Below are 27,025 nucleotides of genomic sequence, written 5' to 3' on the forward strand. Positions count from 1 at the left end.
CAACGACTCAAAGAGAATATTTTGAATGTATGTAGAGCACAAAAAAGAATGAAATTAATTGGTAATTATTTCCGAAATGAGAATGAAAAAAAGCTAATTAAAATTGCTACCGAATGGAAGACTTCTTTTTTTTTTTTTTTTTTTTTTTTTGAAAAAAAAATCAGACCTAATAGAATATATCAAACGAAATGTTATAAAAGATGTTATAAAAGATAAAATTAAAATTTTCTCTTATTATTGATCATAATATAGTCAACCATATGAGAAAAACAAAGGAATATCGAATGTTGAAAACTGAAACTAAAAAAAATAATATATATTTGTATATATAAATAAATTATTATATACATTTATTGCACTCCTGCATGCAAGGCTAAAAATGTAGATATATTATCTATGGAACAAAAAATCCCACATTTTTTTCAAAAACTATGAGCAGAAATAGAAAGTGAGGTTTATTCAGATGACAAAAATCAATGATGCCGGCCCTCACAAACCGTATCAAAAAATAAATTCATTTTCTGAAATTTAGTAAAGTTCATTGAAAACAGTTAAAACAGTTAAAAATTAGGATCATATCATTGATGAACAATTGTTTCCAACAAAAGCTAGATGTAGATTTATTCAATACATGCCGAATAAACCGGACAAATTTAATATTAAATTTCTTTGGATTCTATATTAAGAAATATAAGCTGATTTAAAGAACCAATCATTAGATGATAGGAATAGATAGACATGGTAAAAGTGTTGGTAAATTTAATATTTCTTTTAAATGAAATAATAAGATATGAAATAGTGAATGAAATGAAATGTGAAACAAAGTAATTATATTACAAAAAGTTAGAATTTTCTTCTCCTCAGAGAAATCCTTGCTGGCTGCAGTATGGATAGGAGGCAGATATGGATTCACTCTCGAAGTATCCGAATTTCACCACTCTACAACATCTCTATAAAAATATCCTAATCCCAAGTCATAACAACAAAGAGGACATTCTCCAGAATTGAAAAGTGAATTGGTGAATGTACCAGACGAGCAGCCAATCCGGGAACATCAATTCCCCCCCTCCGTGTATTTTTGTCCGAGCATGGCGGCTTGTCCATGTGGGTTACCCAAGCTAATCACATTCGTGAGACTAAGTACGAATGCTTTTTCAAATTAGACAATAATTCAAAAGAGAAAGAATACGAAAAAAGAAGAGATCGAATTCGGCAGATGATGCGCGATCCACGGTGCTATAAATTTATAAATTTGCCAATCGTTCATCTAAAGCAATCTGATAAATAGGTGAATTATGAGAAATTCTCGAAACAAAAAAATCATCCTCATGCTATAAGCGACAATGGAAAAGAAAGTGAAATGAATCTATGAAGTCCGTGGATATGAGATCCAAAGAAAGATGGATTCTTCGCGTTTCAAACGTTATTGGCGATGATGAACCGGAAGAAAATGAAGATCCAAGAAAAGGAAATCGTTGATTAAATCTGCTCCATTTTATTCCAGTGACGATGTAATGTTGGATTGAAACCATTGTTAAGACCGCTGGCCATTTGAAGTGTTACGGATATAAAAATCACTCATCATGTTAAAAACTTACAGGACTAGATGATTACATCACATTCCTGATCGCAATTGCGGTGACTCGAATCAAAACTAAGCTAATAAGACACGTAAATGAGCATAGTTTGATTGCAATGCACAATAACAACTGCTTAAAAGATCCCGGCCTGATTGGATATTATCATTGAAGTAATTAGGAGGCGGCCACTATAATACTACCGTTGTCTCGAAATGATATATATCAGTACATTTGTTGTAACGAGTATTACAATTGTATTGCAGAACTTGATATGGATAGACCCACCAATCAAAGTGTATTCTTTCACTTTTTCGATGCGAATATTCCGCTATATGTTGTAACGAACTGAGAAATAATTAATTTATTTCTTTTCGAGAGAAAATGGATAAAGTCACTTGCGTCAACCTCTTCGGTGGCCAATGCTGACATCGCATCTAATAAAGTTTACTCTGTTGGTAATTTTAAAACAAGATGTAATTTAAATCCGAAAGATTGCTTGCGAAACGAAATTTTATAATCGAATTTAATTTTAAATAATTCGAAAAATAACTAACGGAAAGAGAAGTTAATGCATTCTGTGCCAATTCCTCTAATAAAGCAATCAAAGCCGAAATCTTGGTTGTTTTATTTTGTTCGTGCAATCACTTCAAATTATATTACGAAATTTCTTCCAAGACGAAAATCCATGATGATTTCGCCTACACATAAAATGATATGCAATATTAGAAAACATGGATAAATCAAAATTCGAAAATAGAATTTTGGAAGGAATTGTCTACAATTAACAGCAAAAATTTCATTATTCGCATTAATATTTGAATGTTTATGTATATTTGCATGACTGCCTGCTCTCGCTATTTTATTATTTTAAGTTATGTAAAGTTATTATTGATGAAGGATAATGACTCATTAGTTGTTCAAAAAAATTTGTAGATCAACGTTCTGAACTTCAACTTGTTTCATCATAGTCTTCTCGTTATACGTTGTTGATTTTCTTTTCAATGATGATTCTAGAATTGGTTTTATTCCACGAATTGATAAAGTTCTGCTCATAAAAAAAAATAGCTTCTTTTCAAAAAAACTCTATTTTTCTCAAAAAAAAAAAAAAATCTTCTCATTCTTGACACAGATTTATGAATTATAGATAATTATAGATAAATTAACATTTTATTTCATTATTTATATAATATTTATGTGTAATATAATATACACGGAGAGCAGAGAGAACTATCTCCATTCCTTTCCTTTCTTCAAAAAAAACGATTTCGTTTAATCGATATCTTCGATATCAATGATATTATTCAATATTATCATTTTCTGTAAGTTCATGAATGATAATGAACACTGCGGCTATCAACGTTTGTAATAATAATATCAAAATCTGATATTATAATTATATTAATTCTCTCTGCGCTCTTTGATAAGTTGAGAATAGTTGATGATCTTCGTTGTGCATTTCGAAAAAACCACTTAATTTTACTGGCAATTTAAAAGTGAAGTAGTTTATCAAATATAGAATGTATAGAAGATTATTTGATCATTATTTTTTCATTCACTTTATATGTTTTGAGGATAAAAAATTATCACATTGTCAAACCTGAGGTTTGGATGAATTCTAAATCGGATATATGAAACATCCATTTGATAAGTATGATATAAAAGCATCATATATGGTGTATCCTATCCCACATTTTCTTAGAATCATAAAAAAAAATTATGACGATGATAATATTGAACATTAGATGTTCATTTTTTTTTTATCATTTTTTTTTTCATGCTCATGAAGTCTTATACTATGTCAAAATTGTTACAAATTATTATGATTTTTTTTATGTTTAAAAAAATGCATACATTTTTATTTATTATTTAAATTTATATAATAATAATAAATGTTATTAATATATTCCAAAAGATCTTTACTTTTTTTATTATATATTTTTTCATAATTATTAATATTTAAAAGTAATAAATATATCAATGATATTCTTTATCATTACCATTTCATGAATTTGTTATACATCAGAATGAATCTCGGCATTTTATAAACATTATTATATTTAATAAAGGTTTTTTATAATTATTTTTTAAAAAAAGAATTGATTTCACTTTAATTTTTTTATTTAGATTATTTTTTTATTTTTTATTAATTTTTATGGCGACAAAACAGGTTTTTATAACATTGTTTATAATCAATATATGTAAATATATGGCCAAAAAAAAATTTAACAAAAAGAATCATTTTAGAATTTCAGATGAGATAAATAGCATTTGAATATTGATTTGATTTTTTTTTATACAATGAATTATTATTATTAATTATATGATATAATATAATATATTAATAATATATATTATATTATATTAAATATAAAAAATTTTATATCATATTATTTATAATTATATTAATTACATCAATAATTTCTTTTTCACTTTTTTAAAATATATTATGTTTATTTTAGAGTTTATTTTAGAATAAGGTAATTTATTATAGAGTAAAGTATAATATAATATGTAAGTATATAATAAGTAACATTAATAATAACTACAATATAACACATACATAAACTTTAATAAATAATTTTAGTAATAACTTGTAATAGCATACATTATTTCAATAGTGTTATTAAGTAATGTTAAATTTAAAATTTATAATTGGAATAATTTGCACTTTAAAATCTTTTAAAGCAAATATGAAATACTATATTTTAATTATTTTTTCTTATTATTAGTTCTTTCATCCATCTGAGAACAGACTACTGTAAAACTTTTCAAAATTTATCTTTTTTTTAAAAGTTATCTATCTGAAATAAATATAGAAGAAAATTAAAAACAGAAATAGTTTTATGATCAGAAAGTTAAAGATATGCTGCTAATTTTATTAATAACGCGGCATGTATTGCAAGCAAATAAAAATATTAAAAAAAAAAAAAAAAAAAGAAATTTTAGAACAAATATCAATGACAGTCAATGAGTTTTGACATTATATAATAATATTGATTTTATATTCTTATAAATTTAATAGAAAAAAAAACATGAAATATATCCTTCCTATTATATTTTATTATTAAAAGCTTGTTTATCTTTTTCCCAAAATTACAGAATTAAGTGTAGAATTTGCTTTGCAAACAACATTGGATCATTGAATAAATCGTTTATTAAGTTCAAATAATAAAATATTCAAAAATTTAAAATGAATTAAAAATATTTGTAAATAGACTTACGATAGAACTTCCAAAGACAGTATATATAAACAAAAATTCATGTGTGTTGAAATTAGTGATGAATTCCTATTTTCTTTCGTATTAATAACATTATATAATAAATAAAATTCAATTTAGCACAATCCAATTCCATTTTGTATTAAATATTGCTGTCTCTTAAAATTTATATTCAAAACGAAATTGATGATTTTATAAAATTTGAAATATTTAAAATTTAAAATCAAATCGATAATCTAAATCTCATGATATAAGTTGATAATAAGGAGTCAAAATAAATTAAATTTTGTTATGATAGATGGCAAAGTTTGCAATAAACTGAAATAAATTTATTAATGAAATATTTGTTGAAGCATATTTAAAATTTATGAATAACTAATGAATACAAACAAATAAAAACATTGAAAATTATCATTTTGGTTTATCCACATTGCATTTGTGAATCACAATATTCAAATTCACTACAAATTAATTATTATTTGAATATCAAAAAAATAATAAATAAAAGATGATACAGAAGAAACAGATTTGAAACAACAAAAATACACAATGTAGGAACAATTTAGAAAAGAAATGGGATTAATTACTGATAAATTAAAACCAGTTTTTGGTTTTTGGAATAACGATAAAAATATAGTTCATAAATTTTTCAAATTTGCAAAAAAAATTTCGAAAAATTGCGAAAATTGATATAATATTGATAAAAAAAATTTAGAAACTTTATCTGGCCATAAAATTAACATAAAATATACACAGTATTATTATAAATTTATATTTACATTCATATTTATAGCAACAACAATATGCCAATGAATTTATACAAATTATTTTATCACACAGGAAATATTATTTAATTTTTTATATTTTTCATTGGCCAAATATTGATGAAAGTTCAGAAAAAAAGATATACAAATTTTCATAAATTCAGAGAAACACAGCAAAATAATAAATTAAATACCAATTTAGATGTATTAACAATACTATTACAATGACTTACTAATGACTTTACATTATTGCATTATAATAAAATCTTTATTTTTTTTTTTAATATAGTCATAATTAAATCGCGAGTGACATCAACATCACTGTATGATTATTTATCGAAATCGATTAAACAAACATCTGGACAACGAATTGACGTGAGAAACTACATACTCTCAGAATATGGGCCATTAATAACAATATATATTTATCTAAATTTATGTACGAATAATGACGTAGATAAGTAAATTATAACTTGGACATGATTGATCAAACATTGATGAAATCCCGATCCTTTTCATTCCAGCCACAAAAATATATAATTATTGAATATTTTCGATTATGCATAATAATTATTAAACGTGAATTAGAAATTAACAAGAGGAATATAGAGATTTTTGATAATTTATTGCGTATTATTAGCGTATTCGAATTAACTGATTTTCTTTATTTCCGAACTACCACTGGAAGTTCTTTGAAATTTAGATGTATCTCAAAATTTTTGAGATACGCTGACCAGATATCTGAGAGATAACTGAAAGTCTGTAAGTTGGATAATATTCTGAAACAAAGAACAAGACCACATAAGAAAAACGAGAATTTTGGGAAAATACTCGAGGTTCGAACTCAGATTAATAAAAATATTTAAGAGGAGCAAGTATAAGTTCGAGAACTATAGTTGCATTTGGAAATAAAGAAACTGTTAGTTTCAGAAGATTGATAAACACAACGGTAAATAATAATACTGGATAATAAAACTAATGAAATGACAGAAAAGAAAATGCACATAATTTTGCAGTTCTTCCCATGTCAGCTGATTGCAATAGTTCCACATATTTTTCATTGAATTAGATAGTTAATTTATTTCCATCTATAAACGGTAATAATTTGTACAGTGTTGTACATGATTGTCGCTTGTCGCCAAACGTAATAATTCGCGAGTTATCCACTCGTCATAAATCGCATTCGTAATATATTTTATTGAAACAATCTTGATCTTGGATATTCGACCGCCAAACACGGAAGAAAAAAACGGTCAAGAAAGGCACTCAAAATCCAATAACCAACGAAAAAGAAAAATGTATCGGATTTATAAAAACAAGTTTCGAAGAAAAATGTTTCAAATAATGGTTAAAAAAAAAAATATCATGAAACAACTGTTCACGATTCGAAATAAAACTAATTCAATGATATAAGAATACTTGAAATATTAAACCAAGTTAAAACAAGAGGAGTTATTTTAAAATTTCAAATTTAGAAAAAATATATAAGGTCGATAACATAAGATCGATCGCCGCTATAAGAGATTAAAAATTAACATCGGAATTGCATGTCTTGTCAAACTAATGGAAATACAGAAATTCCGTTTATGTACAAGATGTACTATAAAAAATTAGTTCAAGAAAAAATTCATTTATTTTGCATTAATTTATCTATTAAATAAAAAAATATATATTGTAAATATATATCATAGATTATTACACAAATTTTGAACAAAATATTTTAAATGATTGGAAACAAATTTTATAATTTTGAATTTATAAATTACATGTTGAAATTTGATCTATAGAACTTGCATGTTCTCTTTTATCATACAAGAAAAGTCAACGATAAAACGTTGCAAAAATAGATCTTTTAAAGAAAATTCATGAAAAATTGATATTTAATAATTGTCGTAACAAATATGAGTGTTCGAAAACCTAATAATAGAAATTTAATAGCTGTTTTACAAAAAAAAAAGCTGTTTTACAAATAAAAAGTTCTGGACGAACAAAAAAAAAATAAAATTATTTTCAATGTAAAACAATAATTTCATTTTCGATTCAATTTTTGACAATAATTTAATCAATATAAGACTACATATAATTCGAAAAATAAAATAATTCGAAGAAATTATGATATGTTTATATTCATCTTTTCAAAATTGTCAAAATCGCAAATTGGATTCCACTCGGGGAATACCTGAGCTGTGCACCTCAGAGATTCCGGATTCGAATGAATGGTGAAGAATGGTGCAAATAGATCTCTAATGGAATCCGATAAAATTCAATTTAAAAGTTTTTAAATGGTCGATGGATAAAAAAACTGAAGGACTCGTTTCCGTTAACGAAAAAAAAAAAAATTAATTCAGAATTGTGATTTATATATATATTCAATCACCAGCGTGGAGTTAAGCTTTGGTTTTTTGATTCGACCAATAATATTCAATTATATAGAATTATCAATTATATAGAATTATATAGAATTCTGGGAAAAGAATGATAGATATAAATAATAAAGGATGTCATCAATTGTTATTATTTATTATTGTGTATAATATATATATATATAATAATCGAAAAAGCGATTATAATATATATATTATATTATATTACTAATATGTTATTATTAAAGTATTTATTACAGTAAAATATCATTACAAAATCTTTAACATATGAAAAAAAAATAGTATCATTACAGTCCTAGATAATTAACATGATATGATACAAAATAATGATAAAGTAATGAATTATAAAATCGAAATAGTAAGTTTGATTTAATTATCGATTAACTGTTTGATTTAATTATCGATTGTTTTTATCGATTGTGAATGAGATAATAATAATTATTCAACTTATAAGATTTGAATATTTAATCAAAAAATTTAATTCTTTTGAATTATAATCTTTTTACTAACACAATATACATATATTTAAAAAATTCATAGGATTATATATTATTCAAAAACACGCGGTCCATTGAGATGAATATTAAAAAAAATCAAAAGATACAAACATTTTTAAAAATCTAACTGTTTAAACATTGAACAAATGGTATCCAAACATGCAAAAATGGCTTAGTATAATGCTACAAGGACAATGCCAATTTTTAAAAGAAATTTTAAAAGAAATATTGTTAACAATTCGGTATATCTGGAAAGACAATGGTCTTGTTACCTGAGACCGACCTTTATAGAGAAATATACTATTCTCAACGGCAATTAGTGTCATTCTACCTGAGGGAAAGTGCAAACAGCAGACCTTTGGGAAAATAACGAACTTGTCAATAACGTAGCCTTCGGATTTATTCTAAGCAGCTTTCTTTGATCCGGAAAAGCCGCTGAATCAGGGGGTTGGTCCTCAACATTATTGGCTACTTCAGTGTACCCCCACTGAAGATTCGCAAGCTTACGAATGGAACATGGCGGGGATTTCTAAAAGATACCATCGGGGGAAAAACTCTTAAAAGCTTGCAAAAACTTCAGAATTATAAAATCAAGACGACAAGAACATCGAAATTTCAAAAACATCGAAATTACAAGAACAGCGAAATTATCAGAACGTCGAAATTTCAAGGAACGTCGAAATTTCAAGGAACGTCGAAATTACAAGAACAGCGAAATTATCAGAACATCGAAATTATCAGAACATCGAAATTTCGAGGAACGTCGAAATTTCGAGGAACGTCGAAATTTCAAGGAACGTCGAAATTTCAAGGAACGTCGAAATTTCAAGGAACGTCGAAATTTCAAGGAACGTCGAAATTTCAAGGAACGTCGAAATTTCAAGGAACGTCGAAATTTCAAGGAACGTCGAAATTTCAAGGAACGTCGAAATTTCAAGGAACGTCGAAATTTCAAGGAACGTCGAAATTACAAGAACAGCGAAATTATCAGAACATCGAAATTTCAAGGAACGTCGAAATTTCAAGGAACGTCGAAATTTCAAGGAACGTCGAAATTACAAGAACAGCGAAATTATCAGAACATCGAAATTTCAAGGAACGTCGAAATTTCAAGGAACGTCGAAATTTCAAGGAACGTCGAAATTTCAAGGAACGTCGAAATTTCAAGGAACGTCGAAATTTCAAGGAACGTCGAAATTACAAGAACAGCGAAATTATCAGAACATCGAAATTATCAGAACATCGAAATTTCGAGGAACGTCGAAATTTCGAGGAACGTCGAAATTTCGAGGAACGTCGAAATTTCGAGGAACGTCGAAATTTCAAGGAACGTCGAAATTTCAAGGAACGTCGAAATTACAAGAACAGCGAAATTATCAGAACATCGAAATTATCAGAACATCGAAATTTCGAGGAACGTCGAAATTTCGAGGAACGTCGAAATTTCAAGGAACGTCGAAATTTCAAGGAACGTCGAAATTTCAAGGAACGTCGAAATTTCAAGGAACGTCGAAATTTCAAGGAACGTCGAAATTACAAGAACAGCGAAATTATCAGAACGTCGAAATTTCAAGGAACGTCGAAATTTCAAGGAACGTCGAAATTTCAAGGAACGTCGAAATTACAAGAACAGCGAAATTATCAGAACATCGAAATTTCGAGGAACGTCGAAATTTCGAGGAACGTCGAAATTTCAAGGAACGTCGAAATTTCAAGGAACGTCGAAATTACAAGAACAGCGAAATTATCAGAACATCGAAATTATCAGAACATCGAAATTTCGAGGAACGTCGAAATTTCGAGGAACGTCGAAATTTCAAGGAACGTCGAAATTTCAAGGAACGTCGAAATTTCAAGAATATCAAAATTTCAAGAACTCTTTAAATTTTGAACTTTAGTGATAGTGTGGATTTTGCTTTTGATCATCTAATGAATCGAACAGCGGACTTCGTAATAATTAATTTTATTACTACATTCCATAGCTCCAAAAATAATGTATTAGAGTTAACGCTAACAAAAATCAAAAGTTTGTGAACTCTTAAACTACTGGACTAAACAAATAAATAAAGTTTTTAAATTCCAAATTAAATGAAGTCTGCATCATAACGCACGTTTATCATGTAGACAAGTGTGAAATATTAATATAATATATTTTGAGTATCGATTCAATACGATGGCTGCAATCAATAATCAAAGTTATATGATTAACAAAGAATTTCGAACATTGACACTCGTATAATACAAGTAGCCTAATTCCCAGAGAAATAGAAATTATTTTCAACGATAGAAGAGGATGCTACTGTTAGCAACATTTGAATCTCAGGATAACATTATTCCAATATTAGTCGCATAGTGTATCGTATTTTTCAAAGAACATGAATTATATGTGTGAGTGGAAACATAATCTAAATCAGAATTATATTCAACAGTTTCATAATTATTAGATAATTCTAAATAACTATTAATAAGAAAGTAGAATAGAATTCTACTTTCATTCGTATTTTTTACACGAGAGCAATGTAATCATCACAATGTGCAATTGAAAAGAAAAAAAATTCGCTTGTGCTTCGTCCACACTATCCATTAATTTACTATTTAATAGATTTGCATTTGTGGCGATTTTATCATTGAGCTGAGTTTAGACTATTGTGCAAATAAGTTTTTTCTACGATCATTCAACTTCCATTTGTGATGCCATCTTTAAAAGCGTTCTTTTGTTTTCAAAAAGATACGTGATGAGTTTCCAGTCCTAAGCAACAATTTTAAACAATGTGGCATGAATCATCATTTACGTCATTGCTTATTTTTTGCATTCCAATTTAGGAAATTAACTATTCAAAATACTGAAATGGTTTGTGCGCCACTGGAAAAGAACTATTTTGTATCTTACAGAACATGCAAAAAGTGGTATTAAAGATTTAAAGAAAAAAAATTTTAATTTAGAAGACAACGATCGTTCAGGAACATCGAAAAAGTTTGATGAGTTAAAGGAATTGTGCAACGAAAATCCAATCCAGATACAAGAAGAATTGGCAGAATGATAGAAAGTCACCAGACAAACAGTATCTATCCAACTATATCCAACAATTGGGTAATCTTGTACCTGATTTATATAATAAAATGAATTTAGGGAAAAAAAGAATTTATTTATACACCTAATAGATAAAATATTTCTAGAAAATATTTTTCTAAAACTTCTGGATGAAATTTTATTAAAGATCCGAAAGAACACGATATTTTTCAATGAAATAATGAGTCTCAACATGAGACTAGAAATGTTCGGACTTATTTAAATGAAATTCTTTAAAGATAAGTGAATTAATGGTATTATTATAAAATTATAATAATACACAAATATCGGAATTCTTTGAATCTTTTTCTGAGATATTTAAATAATGAATCATTTATCAACATCAACAAAGAAAATGATAATGAAAATTCATGTCGCTGTGTCCGACATCAAGATCAGAATATTAAAACACGTTCGAGTAAATATTATGATAAGCAGAAATTTTTATAATAGAAAGAAAAGTTAATTATTTACGAAAATAATCGTAAAAAAATTGCCTCTTTTTCTTCCACAATATTTTTAACTTAGGGTTAATTAAAGATTCTCTTGTAAATTACTGAATTACAAGTAATCAGTTTTGATGATCGTGTAAATGAACGATAGATGCGTTAATATATGTTTTCTTTCAGTAATGTTTCTTTTAATATTAATTTATTTGACATAAATTTGTCAAAATGTTTATCCGTCAATGTTATGAAAATGATATTCAAAAGATGAACCAATGATTATTTCAAAACTTGAGTTAAAATATGAGTGACTTCACCTATTCATTGATTTTTAATCAATTATTTTTTAATCTAATATATAGATTGTAATGTATGGTTTTTTCTTTTTTTATTTCATATGTATATTATTATTTTATATTATATTATAACTTTATATTGTTCATTTTGAATAATGAATAAATTCGATTCATTCTTGTACGAATAACAATTATTTAATTTATTAATTGTTCGTATTGCAATTTTATATAATTTTTAATAATAAAAAAATATTTGTTATTTATTCAATAAAATATTTTCGATATGTATGTATTACTGAAGTTATTACATCGGCAGCATATAGCCAATGTTATTGTCGCTATTTCAATTAAATATTTTGTGATTAAACAATTGACGTTTTAGACAATTATTTTTTATTAATAATTTATTAATAAAACCATAATAAAAATTCTTAGAAAATATTGAAATTATCTCAGAAATCTCCAATTATGGGATGTAAATTTTTTGACATTCTGTACATATATGATAATTATTATATTATATATGATAATGTATATATCAATATATATGATAATTATATTATATATTATATATGATAATTATTATATTATTCTATTTAAATACATTTCTTCCATTTCTTAGAGTATTTTCTTTTCCTTTTATTTAATATATATCGATGTATAATGGTTTATAAACTATTTATCTTAAATCTAAATGTAATATAATATATAAGTATACATAATAATTAATATTACTATAAACTTACAATAAATTTTTTTTGCATGATATTATTTAAGTTAAAATTTATAAATGAAATAATTAAATCTTGTAATAAAATTTTTCTGAAATAAAATATGTAGTAATTTAATTATTTTCTCTTAATTTTTTTCCTTCATTTAAAAACAGTTTAATAAGAAAATTTTTTCAGTAAAAAAATTTATTTCGTTACTTTTATTTCTTTATATAGATCCATCCTTTATGTAGATATCTCAAAAAAAAATAATCGATATTATGTTTCAAAAATATAAGTTAATATTTAAAAAAAAAAATAAATTAAAATAAATCAAAAATTAGATTATGGCAATTATTTGAAGGAATAGATTTCAAGATATTCATAGATAACATAGGTTTTTATATTTCAAATTTGAAATGAAATAAAGATCGATTGAAGCTGAACATAAAATTAATCAATATAAAAAAAATAATTGGCTAAATGATACAATCAAATTTCAAAAAATTATAGATTAATCGGATCAACCATCAAAATTATTTATGAATCAAACAGAATAAAAAAGAGAGAAAGAGCTTCGAAGTATAAATACAATTTCATTGCTTAAATGAAACAACTACAATTTTTGCAAAAAAGAAAAATATTATTTAAAGAAATGATTGATTTTCCTAAATCTAAAGCTAAAAAATATAAATCTAAAGCTAAAAAATATAAAACTATTTATTCAAAAATAAAGCAGAAAAATAGTGAGAAATTATCATTGCTAAAAGTTCTATTAATATTGTTGAAATTTTGAAATATTAGTATTTGGCTATTTAGTAATAATTCTAATGAAAAATTATATTAAAATATTCAAAAAAAAAAAAAAATGAATCATTATCTGAAAAAACATCGACGAAATAAATCTTCCAGAATTAATTATATCGTCATAACCATGTTTTATTAACTTGCTATGAAATATGTTTTTCCTTTAAGTGAAAATAATTGCAAATCATTAATCTTAATATCAAAATAGAGAAACTGTAATGAATCTCGTGATGAATAAAGTCATTATAAGCAAATATTTGAAAATGAATTCGATTCTGGCGAATATCTTTCAAATTCGTTCAGTTATTCTCAATTAAATTATGTTTCAAAAAATAAAACATTTCTATCCAATGTTTTCAGTTTATCGTTCAATTAGAATCTTGTAAAACAATTGATATAAAACATTGATATAAACAATTGGCAATTGATATAAAAGTGAAATCAATTATGTACATAATGCAATAAATTTATTAAAACCTATGAAAACAATATTATAATAAGAATAATATGATAATAATAGGATAAATTAATATAATTTTTTAATTAAATATAAAATTACAATGATTAATGATAAAAATATATAATGCCATCACGAATACTGCATCTACAAGAAAATATTATAATTGTGAAACAATATCAATATTAAAATCGAAAATAGTGAATGACTTTGAATATTACACAAGTGGGATGCCTAAATTGATGTTACTACAAAGACTATCTACTACTGTAGAACTGCATTTTCGTTTCGATTATGAGTTTTGAGTGAATGGTAGTACTTTAACTCTTTGATAAGGATTCTAATGACTCTAATTGTATTTTGATGTATCTTATTTACATTGTATCATCGTCGAATTCTATCTGTTCTAGTTTCTATTTCTATATCAAGGCTGTTGCGAGTCATAATTTTTCCTCCAATCTTTGCTTTTCGGAAAAAATGTACATAGAGAAGGAATGGTCGCATTGCAGACTATCGCATGGCGTGTAAATGTGGCTCGTGAAGTGGCTGTTGCTATGACACTTTTGTTTAAATTAAAGATCTGGAAATCATTATGAAAACCATGCCCGCTCATAAATTATTGTTAGGCCATTGATGGTACTCAAACTTGAAAATAATAATAAAATAATAGTAAAAGACCAAATTACCCAATCATTTCGCAAGTCCTGTCTTTAAAAAAAACTGTTCGAAAATTTTAATAACATAAATTTAAATGTTCATATTATAATTTAAATTCGGCTTTTTTTCATTTTTTTCATTTAAAAATTTGATTATTTGAAACTATATTCCATTTATTTTAAGATACTATTAATAAATAAGATACTATTAAAAAATGAACTGTAAAAAAGACAAGTATCGAAGAAAAAGACATTGAAGCTTGTAAATTGAAAATTTAAAAAGAATTCAAAAATAAATTGGATTTACATTCAAAAATCAGGAAACACAAAATTTGAAAACACTGATAATGAAAATATTAGTAAACTAATTTTTGCTAATCTTGATTTATCTAATTAAATATTTACTGAATAAGATTGGATCAAAATTTTATACATATTTCTAAGGAATGATTTTTAAAACAATTATTATGAGTGATAATAAAATAAACATAAAAAAATTCGAAAAATATTAAGCGCTGTAAAATTATATATAGATTTGTATAGATAGTTAATACTCAATCAAACTTTATTACATACTTTTATTGCGATAGAGCATGCCTTAACTCATATTGGTAAATTATCGAAAGGAGATGAAGCTAACAATAAACATTTTCGATTATATCAGCGAAATTAATCAACAAAATTTTGCACAGATATATCTAGACATGATTAATAAGTTATTTTTAACGTCAGATTTTTTCTTAATTAATAAAGATAAAGAAACAAGGAAAAAAAAATAAAACCATTTTTTAAGAAAAATATAGAAATGCTTCTGTTATCAGAAATCTCTTATGATAATAAAATGATGAAATGTTAACAAAAAAAAAAAAAAAATCATTTGATTCGAAACAATTTTCGAATGAGAGATTGTAATTTGCAAATACCACTTTAGATTTAAGTTTCTAAAAATTAAAAAGACTTGTAAATATTTTTTTTTTAGATATTATTTAAAAAAAATAACATATATCTGCCCAAACATTATCAGTATTATTCGAAGAATAATCATTCAGGAAAGAATAATGATCATCAATCAAGAAAAAATAATCAACGTTTTGATTTCTCCAGGCACACTGTAGATCGAATGGATCGAATATGAAAATATATTGAATATATTCCTAAATTCTATTATTATTATATATTATATATTGTATTATTATACATCATATATAATAATTTATATATAAATATATAATTTTTGTATAAATAATTTATAAAAATAAATTATAAATATAAATAATTATTTATAATATATTATATAATATATTATATTTAGTTGAATTTATAATTATACTCTACTTAATTGTTATTACGTACTTTTATATAATATTATCATATTTTATCGAAAAAATCAATATAAACTATTTTATTATAAATGGTTTATTAAATCGATCAATTGAGTCACTGTGCATCGAATTAAAAAGAAATATTGTCGACCAATGATAATCGAGATCCATTTAAGCCAAGAAGATTCATAAAAAGAAACTCTTCAAACAATAATTATTAAACAATACAATATGCATAAAATATATTAGAAAATAGATTGTAAAATTATTTGATTAACACAAAGAATAATAAAAGAAATAAAAATAAAAGATATATATATATATTATATAAGTATAAGACGTGCAGATGCCTTTGTTCTACTGCACTTGTTCTGACCTCACTATGTCGCGTTGCACAACGGATTCAAAGTAATCGAAACAGCGATCGTGTCCATTAACACTCAATTCACAATAAATATACAATATACAATATACAATAAATATACAAGATGATTGTAATATAAAAATTACATCTTTATATATATAAGCTCAACATTCGATGAATATCTTAAATTATATATTTATGTCTATCTATTATCTATCATCGAAGAAAACATTACAAAAACATTACAAAACATTACTTTATAAACATTACAAAAATATTGCGAAAAATAAGAATAATTTTTTGGATAGAATTCACTTTGATTCTTTTGATTAAATGGAAGTTTGATCGAAAAAAATGTAGCAGACATAAAAAGTCTATTCTCAAAAGCTGTTATCTCTTCTGATCTGATGAGTAATCAGAATACAATACTTTTCTCTGGAACTGAAAAAATGAGGAATATGCAATTTATGATGAATGAGATTCTGAAGATCTTTACAGAAATGGCAGAAAACAAGATGATAAATCATCATCTCCGATAAATTCTTATTTTTATGGGTGGAAGATAATAGGTAATTTTATTATTAAAATCTGATAAAAATATAAGGAAAGTTGTTTTTTCTATTCTATATGTATATTATAAAATATGATAGTAAGTAAAATCTCAAAGCATATTAAAAATAATTTATCGAAAAAGAAATAGATTTAGATTAGATTCTATAGAAACCAGTTCGATTTTAGCAGAGCTAATAGCATGATTCACAAAGGCTAGAAAATACATACGAGTACATGATTATTATAAGTGGAATCTAATTATGAGCGTTGATGACTACATATCATCAAGTAAAATAATTATTATTATCATGTCTATTATAAAGAGTGAAAAATTCTCTGTGTCAATATTATTAAAATAAAAAAGAAACAAAAAATTAGAATATATATGGAAAACATATAATGAAGAACCAGTGACATTTTTTCCCAATATTAATAAGTCATTAAAAAGAAACCAATAAATATGAACACAATAGACACAATAGATTATAAGGTAATCAAATTAAGATCGTCTTTTTGAATTTTCATCATACGAATCAATACGAGTCATCCTAAGATTTTTAATTATATTAATAAAGAATAGTTTTTATTTTCTTTTTGCTGATGAAATATATAAATTATTGAGAATTATGAAATATAACAGTTTTTTGGATTAATTATATGATGCGATTATCTGAAATTTATCTATATTGGAGGATATAAATGAAAGATACAACTAAATATTCCACATATAGTAATGTCAAAAAATTGATCCGAATTAATTTTCATTTTTTTTTTAATAATAACAAAGAAAATCATGCTAATAATTGATTGTTCAAAATTTTTCAAATTCTTGATATATTAAATAGTAATTTTAAGAAATATTGCAGAAGTTTCATTTCTATGTCATAATTATATTATTAGAAGGATGCATAAAAATAGCTTGATTGTGGAGGAAGGTTTTTCGGAACTAGATTAGATTCTCTCTGATAAAAGAATAACCTCATGATAATATCATTCTCAAGGTATTCTTCTTCTTTTTTTTATTTCTCAATTCGATACATCTTCGATGAATATATATTCGTTGGTAAAATCAATATTAAAAAATATTAAAAACAATATTAAAGAAGGCTTTGTTATGACGCGTTCACATATCAGTGTACTATTTGTGTTATACATCCTTAAAAATATAATTATATAATTTTCTTTGCATATCACAAAATTTCAATTTTAATTAATCAACTATTGACTGAAAGATTTATTTTTAAGTTAAAAGTATTATAAGGAAATAGATATTTCCTATATCTAACTAATTAATCTAAATTATTAGATTTTTATGCACTTACCCTTTCTTTTTGATTTCTTCGACATATTCGCCTTTTTTTCCCTCGGTATCTTCAATTTTTGCAATTCCATAAATATTCCTCTTCAATCTCGACGATATCTTCTTTTTTGAAAGTTCTTGACAAATCAAGCCTTTTCCCATAATCCTCGATTCCCTATCATAGCGTTTTGCTTTCTATTTCAATGTCATTATCGGACTTACATTTTATCACAAAATGTATGTAATAAAAACAAAACGATATTTTTTATTAAACATTTATGAAATGATCCGCGTGCATCTTATGAGTGAACAATATCTATAATAATATGTATAAAAATATGTATAATATGTATAAAAATTTGGAATTTAGAATACATTATCAACAAATTTTACCATTTTATTTTTTGTTTATAAATTCAAATTTTAAAAATATAATTTTATAATTTAATATAAAATAAAAATTTAGTAAAATTAGCAAATACTTTTATGGCTCATTTAGGCTCAAACATGAAACAACGAAAATTAAAGATATACTATTGACTGTTTAAATCTTGACGAAATAAAGAAAATTTGATCAATCGAGAATGATTTTAAAATCATTATAATAAAATAATAAAAATATATGAATGGAATATTGTAAATAATATGAATGAAATATTGATTAAATATTGAGCAAATTTCATGCAATATGAAGATGTAAGAAATATATATAATATAAATATAAATATGTAATCATAAAAAAGCATATAAAAAACTATTTTTTTATTTTATAAATATCATATATAATTATATTTTCATTAAAAACAATAAAGAGAATAAAGTTCATGTTTCTAAATAAAAATGTTTTTAGAAAAAATTATTATTCTAATTATTGTAAAAAATAAAAGAATTAGAGAGTCATTCATTAATAATTTGATAATAAGATATATTGGCTGGCATTTTTTCATGCAACTGTTTTTAACCACAGCAAAGAGAAAAAATTTACCGTGAAAATCATAGTAATTAATATAGCTTAATAACTATTTATATTATTATAAATGTAATATTATTTTGATTATATTACATTAAATAAGTTCTGAATAAAACCGAAAATAAATAAATTTAAAGATGAACAAAGATGTCAGAGAGATGCCCACGTACATATCTATTCTTTCAATTAAATTTTCCGATTTGAGATATTCGAAAATAATCATCAAGAGCAATAAATAAAACAAAAAAAAAAAAGAAAAAAAAATGTAAGAAAATGGAAAAACTGAAAAGAAAAACTAACCTCTTGTCCTTAAAATAAATTTTTTTTTTTTATTATGTACAATAATAACTTAATTTAAAAAACTAAAAATTCAAATGAAATGGTTTAAAAGAGCCATTATAAAAACATCGATATTCAGGAAAACTATGAAAAAATTTTTGTAAATGCATTACTTTTTCCATTTCATAAATAACGATACAACTAATAAGATAGATAAATTACATAAATTCAAATTTATAATGAACTATTTTAATAAAAAATTCAAAGAAATATACGTAACAACAACGAGGAGACTCGTGATTAGAAATTTGAGTCAAAAACAATAAGCACTGACTTGTGGTACTTCGTTCGGACCAAACGTAAAAAACAGGAACCCGGCTCGTGATATTTTATTCGAAATAAACATAAACAACACAAGTCAAACTCGTGGTTCAATTGTTCTCGATATTTTCTTACTTTAGTTACGTATAATTCTTTGTTACGTTCATACATTACGTTTATTTTTATTCTTTGTTTATAATTCCCTAAAAGAATTAAACAAATCTTATATTTACTACGCCAGTAAAAAGAAAATTTAATATTGATGATAATAGTGAAAAATGTGTTATTATTACAAATAGTGATTCGATAGATCTTTCTGATAATGATAGCGATGGTAGTGATATTGTGTTTCTTGTACAAAAATGTCCAAGAATATTAATCATCGAAGATGACACCAATGATGAAGACAGTATCAATCATTAATTGTTGAAGTAATGGATTTGGAAAGGAAAAAATAACAAGAGAAAAATCAAAAGATCAAAAAGAGAATATATACAGACTTTTGGCATAAGACTACCAATTTTATATCAATTAGAAATAAAAGAGATCAGCTAGAAATAAAAGAGAATTAGACTTTTTTTATATAATGTTTCACAATATGTTTTGGAATAATATTCTCAATAATCAATACGCAGGACAATAAAAATAATTAAAAAAAATTAATGATACTTGGATCCATGTAAATTCAAGTTAAAAAATCAAAAATTCAGATGAAGTGGTCTAAAAGAGCCATTATAGAAAAATTGATATTCAAACTACGCCATTAAAAAAATTGTTGCATATCATTAGGTTTTTGCATTTTGTAAATAACGATACGATTGACGAGATAGATAAATTAAGTAAAGTTAAATCTGTAATAAATTATTTTAATAAAAGATTCAAGACGCGTGTCTTATAAATAATTTAATCCCTCGAAGAAGACGAGATTCGAGGCGAGGATAAAATTTTATAAACTCAACGAGCTATTGCTATAATTTTAAAATTTATTCAGGTAACGATAAAACAAATAATTACAATGCATCTGAAAGTACACAGTAAAGGACACATTTTGTATATAGATAATTGATATTTTTCGCTGAAATTGTTCTTAACTTTAGTTGAAAATGGAACAAATTCTGTTAGGACAATACGTTTTAATAGAAAAAATATGCCAGAAGATTTTGTTAAAGCTTCAAAAAAATTAAAAAAAGAGAAATGTAGAATGAGAAGCTGCAATGGCACATTAGCGTTGAAGTGGAAAAATAAAGACCTTCTTATTACTTCTAAAAACATAAAACTAGTAGAAATGATTGTACAAAACAAAAGTCAATTAAACCTTACTCTCAAATCAAAATGTATTGTTGATTACAACAGGAGAATGATTGGTACTAATCGTTAAGATAGCTTCTCTGTTATGAGGAAATTCCTGGAAAATTACAGAAAAATCTTTCTTTTTTGATATTTGATATAGTATAAAAATATGCCAGAAGATTTTGTTAAAGCTTCAAAAAAATTAAAAAAAGAGAAATGTAGAATGAGAAGCTGCAATGGCACATTAGCGTTGAAGTGGAAAAATAAAGACCTTCTTATTACTTCTAAAAACATAAAACTAGTAGAAATGATTGTACAAAACAAAAGTCAATTAAACCTTACTCTCAAATCAAAATGTATTGTTGATTACAACAGGAGAATGATTGGTACTAATCGTTAAGATAGCTTCTCTGTTATGAGGAAATTCCTGGAAAATTACAGAAAAATCTTTCTTTTTTGATATTTGATATAGTATAAAAATATGCCAGAAGATTTTGTTAAAGCTTCAAAAAAATTAAAAAAAGAGAAATGTAGAATGAGAAGCTGCAATGGCACATTAGCGTTGAAATGGAAAGATAAAGACCTTCTTATTACTTCTAAAAACATAAAACTAATAGAAATGATTGAACAAAACGAAAGTCAACTAAACCCTACTCTCAAGCCAAAATGTATTATTGATTACAACAGAAGAATGATTGGTACTGATCGTCAAGATAGCTTCTCTGTTATGAAGAAATTCTTGGAAAATTACAGAAAAATCTTTTTTTTTAATATTTGATATAATACATTTTAATTCAAATATTTTTGCTGCAGAAAAATATTTAAAAACGGAAGTTAAAACAATGAATATCCGATCTTGCTTCTCTTAATTCGGTTTGAAAAATAAATAATAGAAATTCAATTTTTCAATTTTCATATCTTAAAAATATTTCTTCTTTTATAAAATAACAATTTTATAAAATTTCAAATATTATTTTAAATAATTATTTAAGCTTAATAATGTATTATGAAGACAAAATTGCAAAGATCAAAGTGACATTAAACATTTTAAATAAGAAAAAAAAAAAAAGAATATCAAAATGCAAGTTTAAAAATAAATTATAGTTTTGTATATGTAACATGTATATTTTAAATATTTAATCTTCTTTTTAAAAATTTTTAATCTCAATAAATCAATTAATCTAATCCTTGAATTAAAAAAATATTTAGGAACAAGTTTTTTTTTTATACAAAAATTTAAATAATTATGAAATAAAATAACTTTAAGATGCATTTATCTACAAATTTTTAGCTCTATAAGAATTTTAATAAATAAACAAATATTATAACATTTAGAATACAATCTGAATTGACAATGAAGAAATTGAAATGTTTTCAATCAAGAAAATATTTTATTTTTTGTTAATATTAATTCTTATAAATACTAAATATGAATTTTCTCCATTGCCTGTTTCTTGAATACTGAAAATGAATCATATTTTAATGAAAGATAATGTGAATTTTACAAAATATGAAAATGTTGAAACATCCTGATAAATTGTAGATTCTTAATATAATTTCAAGCAACATTTTTTTTGCAAAAAAATTTTCACTTTTGCTTTGTTAACGACTTTATTAACAAATTAGTAATAAAAAATACTGGCTAATTACGAAATGCGTGTTCTAATCGCGACACAAATAAGTCCAAATAATATCTTGAAGAAAGTAAGTTGAATATTATATTTATATGTTCATCTTATATAAATTAAAATTTTTTATTTTAGTTATGTCATTTATCATTCAATTATATATTATTGTAATAATTCACAATTATAATTATAATTTTAATTATATTATCATGATATAGTTACATGCATTATCCATCCATGAGAAAATGGTCATTCATAGTACTAATCATATCAACGTAATTTCCATTTATAAGTTCTTGACACGTTGACATAATAGTAGAATTCTCATCTTATTGCATTGGCTAAATATTTTCATATATATTTAATAATACTGAATATATTCTTAATAATACGAAAAATAAATACGAAGAAATAAAATAAATATGTTTGTTATGCGTATAAAAAGATATTAAAGAGATATTAAACATTATATATTTTTTAAATTTGGAAATTGAATTTTTCAAGAAAATTTTATTTCTTTTTTATTCTATTACAAAAATTATTAAATTTAAAATCTTAAATGTACAAAAATCTTCTAATAGAAGATCTTTAGAACGTGTAAGTAATTCTATTTGAATTTAGTAATTTTAAAAAAAAAAGACTCTAATGCTATCCAATTTAATTTTTAATATCCTCATAGATGTCAGTATACAAGCCCTTAACAAAGTATAATATTAAACATAGTTATTTTTAAAAATATAAATAATTAAAATTATATAACTTAATAATTATATATGTTGGTGTATTATAGATTTTTTTATAAAAAAATTATTCAATAAGAATCAATTTCAAAATTTCTAATTTATCCATCGTTATCACAATTTGTAAAAATTTCTATACTTGTAATATATCAAGATATATAACTTTATTATTGATTATTAAATTAAATTATTTAAAATATATGTGGTCACAAACAAAGACAATCTATTTGTAGATACATCAAGATATATAGCTTTATATATCGCTATAGATATATAATATAGCTATATACCTTTATTATTGATTATTAAATTAAATTATTTAAAACTTATGCGGTCACAAACAAAGACAATCTATTTATAATTTGTATAAATTTCTATACTTGTAAAATATCAAGATATACATAGCTTTATAATTGATTATTACATTAAATTATTTAAAATATATGCGGTCACAAACAAAGACAATCTATTTGTAGATATATCGAGATATATAGCTTTATATATCGCTATAGATATATAATATAGCTATATATCTTTACAATTGATTATTAAATTAAATTATTTAAAATTTATGCGGTCACAAACAAAGATAATCTATTCGCAATTTGTATAAATTTCTAATTTCTCTATTTGTAATATATCAAGATATATGTAGTTTTATTATTGATTATTAAATTAAATTATTTAAAACTTATGCGGTCACAAACAAAGACCATCTATTCGCAATTTGTATAAATTTCTATACTTGTAATATATCAAGATATATGTAGCTTATTGATTATTAAATTAAATTATTCACTATATATGTGGATTACAAACAAAGACAAATGATTCAGAATGAGACATGAAACTTAATTCGTCGAATAATAAAATATAAATATAATGAAAAACAAAAAAGGAAGAGTTTCTCCATGCTTTATTCATTGAAACATTCATTGAATCGGATTATGTTGGTGTTTCGATGAAAACAATTTCAAGAATTCGAAAAGAAGATTTTAAAAAAATTGTATCTGTAAGAGACAAATGATTACCAGAAAAAAAACGACCAAGAAAAAAGGATAAAAAATTTCGATGTTCTGATATAGACAAAATAATAATAAGAAATCTAATTTATGATTTTTATATAGAAAAAAATCTAAATTATTATTAATTTAATTTAAAGAAATTAAGTATTATTAAATGACCATTAAAGAAAAAAATTGTTTTATCTTTGCAAATATAATAATTTGTATAGATTTGTTGCAAATATAGGTTTAAAAAACCCAATATTGGGCGATCGATATATTTAAAAACAATTTAATATTGTAGATTTTAAAATAAAAAAACATATATATATAGAGTACCAAATATTGGGCGATCGATATATTTAAAAACAATTTAATATTATAGATTTTAAAATATATATATATATATTTACCAAATATTGGGCGATCGATATATTTAAAAACAATTTAATATTATAGATTTTAAAATATATATATATATATTTACCAAATATTGGGCGATCGATATATTTAAAAACAATTTAATATTATAGATTTTAAAATATATATATAGAGTGTATACATATATATACAAAATATGGGTTGATAATACATTGTTTTACAAATATAAGGAAATAAAATATAAAAGATGTTGATATATGTTGATATATGTTAAAAGAATAAGGAAATAGATTATAATATTAATATATTTATAATATTAAGAAGATAATTATATCGATTTGTACAAATCAAAAAAAAAATGATTTCATAAAAAAATGAATTAATTTTTAAATCGCATACAAGTAGAGATTATCATGGACAAATAAACTCAAATAATTTCAAAAAATAGATTTTTCAAAACGAAAAATCAATAGTGTAATTGCTTATCGCAATTGATTATCATAATGGATAACGCTCTTTATCATTCTATTTAATTAAATAAAACCCTTAGTAAACATTCTATAAAATTGCAATTATTACTTTATATGCACGAATTAAATTTAATTAGTTTGAGTCAAATTAAAAGATATTTAAAAGAGCACAACATTTTTACATTATCATATACGAATTGTAACAATTAATTTATAATGTCATACACAAAGTAATAGATAACGATTGGAAAAAATATATTATATAGAAAATTTTATTATATTATATAGAAAATTTAGAAAAATAATATTAAAAAAAAGATAGATAAAATGTTATAAGTAATTTAACTTTATAGAATGATTTAGAAAATGATTTCACTGGAAATAATTCAGAAGATAAATAAATATCACGTTTGTGAAAAATTATTATGTTGTATTCTCTCTTTATTTTATAATATTTTTACATTATATAATAATTATATAGTAACTATATAATAATTATATAATAACTATATAAATATTATATAGTATTATATAGTTATTAGTAATTCTTATATAGTAATTATACATTATTAAATTATATATTTATATATTCTAATAAAAATGAATATAATATAATTCTAAATAAATTACTACAACTATTTTTTATAATAATTCAAAAATAATGGCATCAAGATAGAATTTCTTTCTATTATATTGATATAATAGAATCTCAATTCTTTAACAATTCTCATTTTAAATAAATTAATTTCCGAATAGCATTTTTTAATTAGAATTAGAAATTACTTATATTATTACATTAATTTCGACAATCGAAGTTTTAATATTATTATCATTATGTTGTATTCTATTATTGTTTTATTATATAATAATTATATTATATTATATAGTATTATATACTTATTAGTTGCTATTATATAGTAATTATACATTATTCAATCATATATTATATATATTTATTTTATAATTATTTTAAACTAATTTATTTATAATTATAGTTGTTTGCTGTTTTTAAATTATGTTTTATTTATTATTATATTAAATTATAGTTATAAATTAAACTATTGTTATCATAAAATTATAATAATTATACAAATATTATAAGAAATAAAAAATGTTTACATTATATTGATACGTGACTTATATAAAAATATTCTGAGTTCTATGTTAATACATTGAGATTCAGATTATTTTGGTAGATTTTATTATTTTCTTCTGTAATGAAATTATATACCTATATATTAAAAAATGTAAACAAAAATTCGTGTAAAAATAGATCTTTCTTCCTTTATTCTAATTAGATAAATCAGATTCGCAATCTTTCTTTCCAGTAATGTACAATACATATATATTGTAGTTCATAAAAATTATATATATTATAAAATATATTTCAATAATTTTATATAATAATTATGAAGAAAAATTCAACTATATTATATTTCTTTGTTTAATCATTTGCTAATATTTTTTGTATATATTTTTCTATTTATTTTTATTTTTATAAATAAGTATCGCTTAAAAA

At 23.5% G+C, this 27,025-nt stretch overlaps 1 protein-coding gene across 2 annotated transcripts in view; it reads right to left on the reverse strand.

Moving 5' to 3' along the window:
* The window catches only part of LOC107965756, a 257,665-nt gene that overhangs the window by 168,341 nt on the left and 62,299 nt on the right, over positions 1-27,025 (reverse strand). Inside the window, exon 6 of one of the 2 annotated variants that reach the window (XM_026445746.1) lies at positions 18,449-18,598. The exons of the other annotated variant lie outside the window; for it this stretch is intronic. The gene's annotated coding sequence lies outside the window, so the exon portion shown is untranslated. Of the gene's footprint in view, positions 1-18,448; positions 18,599-27,025 lie in introns of those variants that run through there. 2 annotated transcript variants of the gene reach the window in all.

The sequence above is a fragment of the Apis mellifera genome, linkage group LG16 (genome assembly GCF_003254395.2).
Source record: "Apis mellifera strain DH4 linkage group LG16, Amel_HAv3.1, whole genome shotgun sequence".
NCBI lineage: Eukaryota > Metazoa > Arthropoda > Insecta > Hymenoptera > Apidae > Apis > Apis mellifera.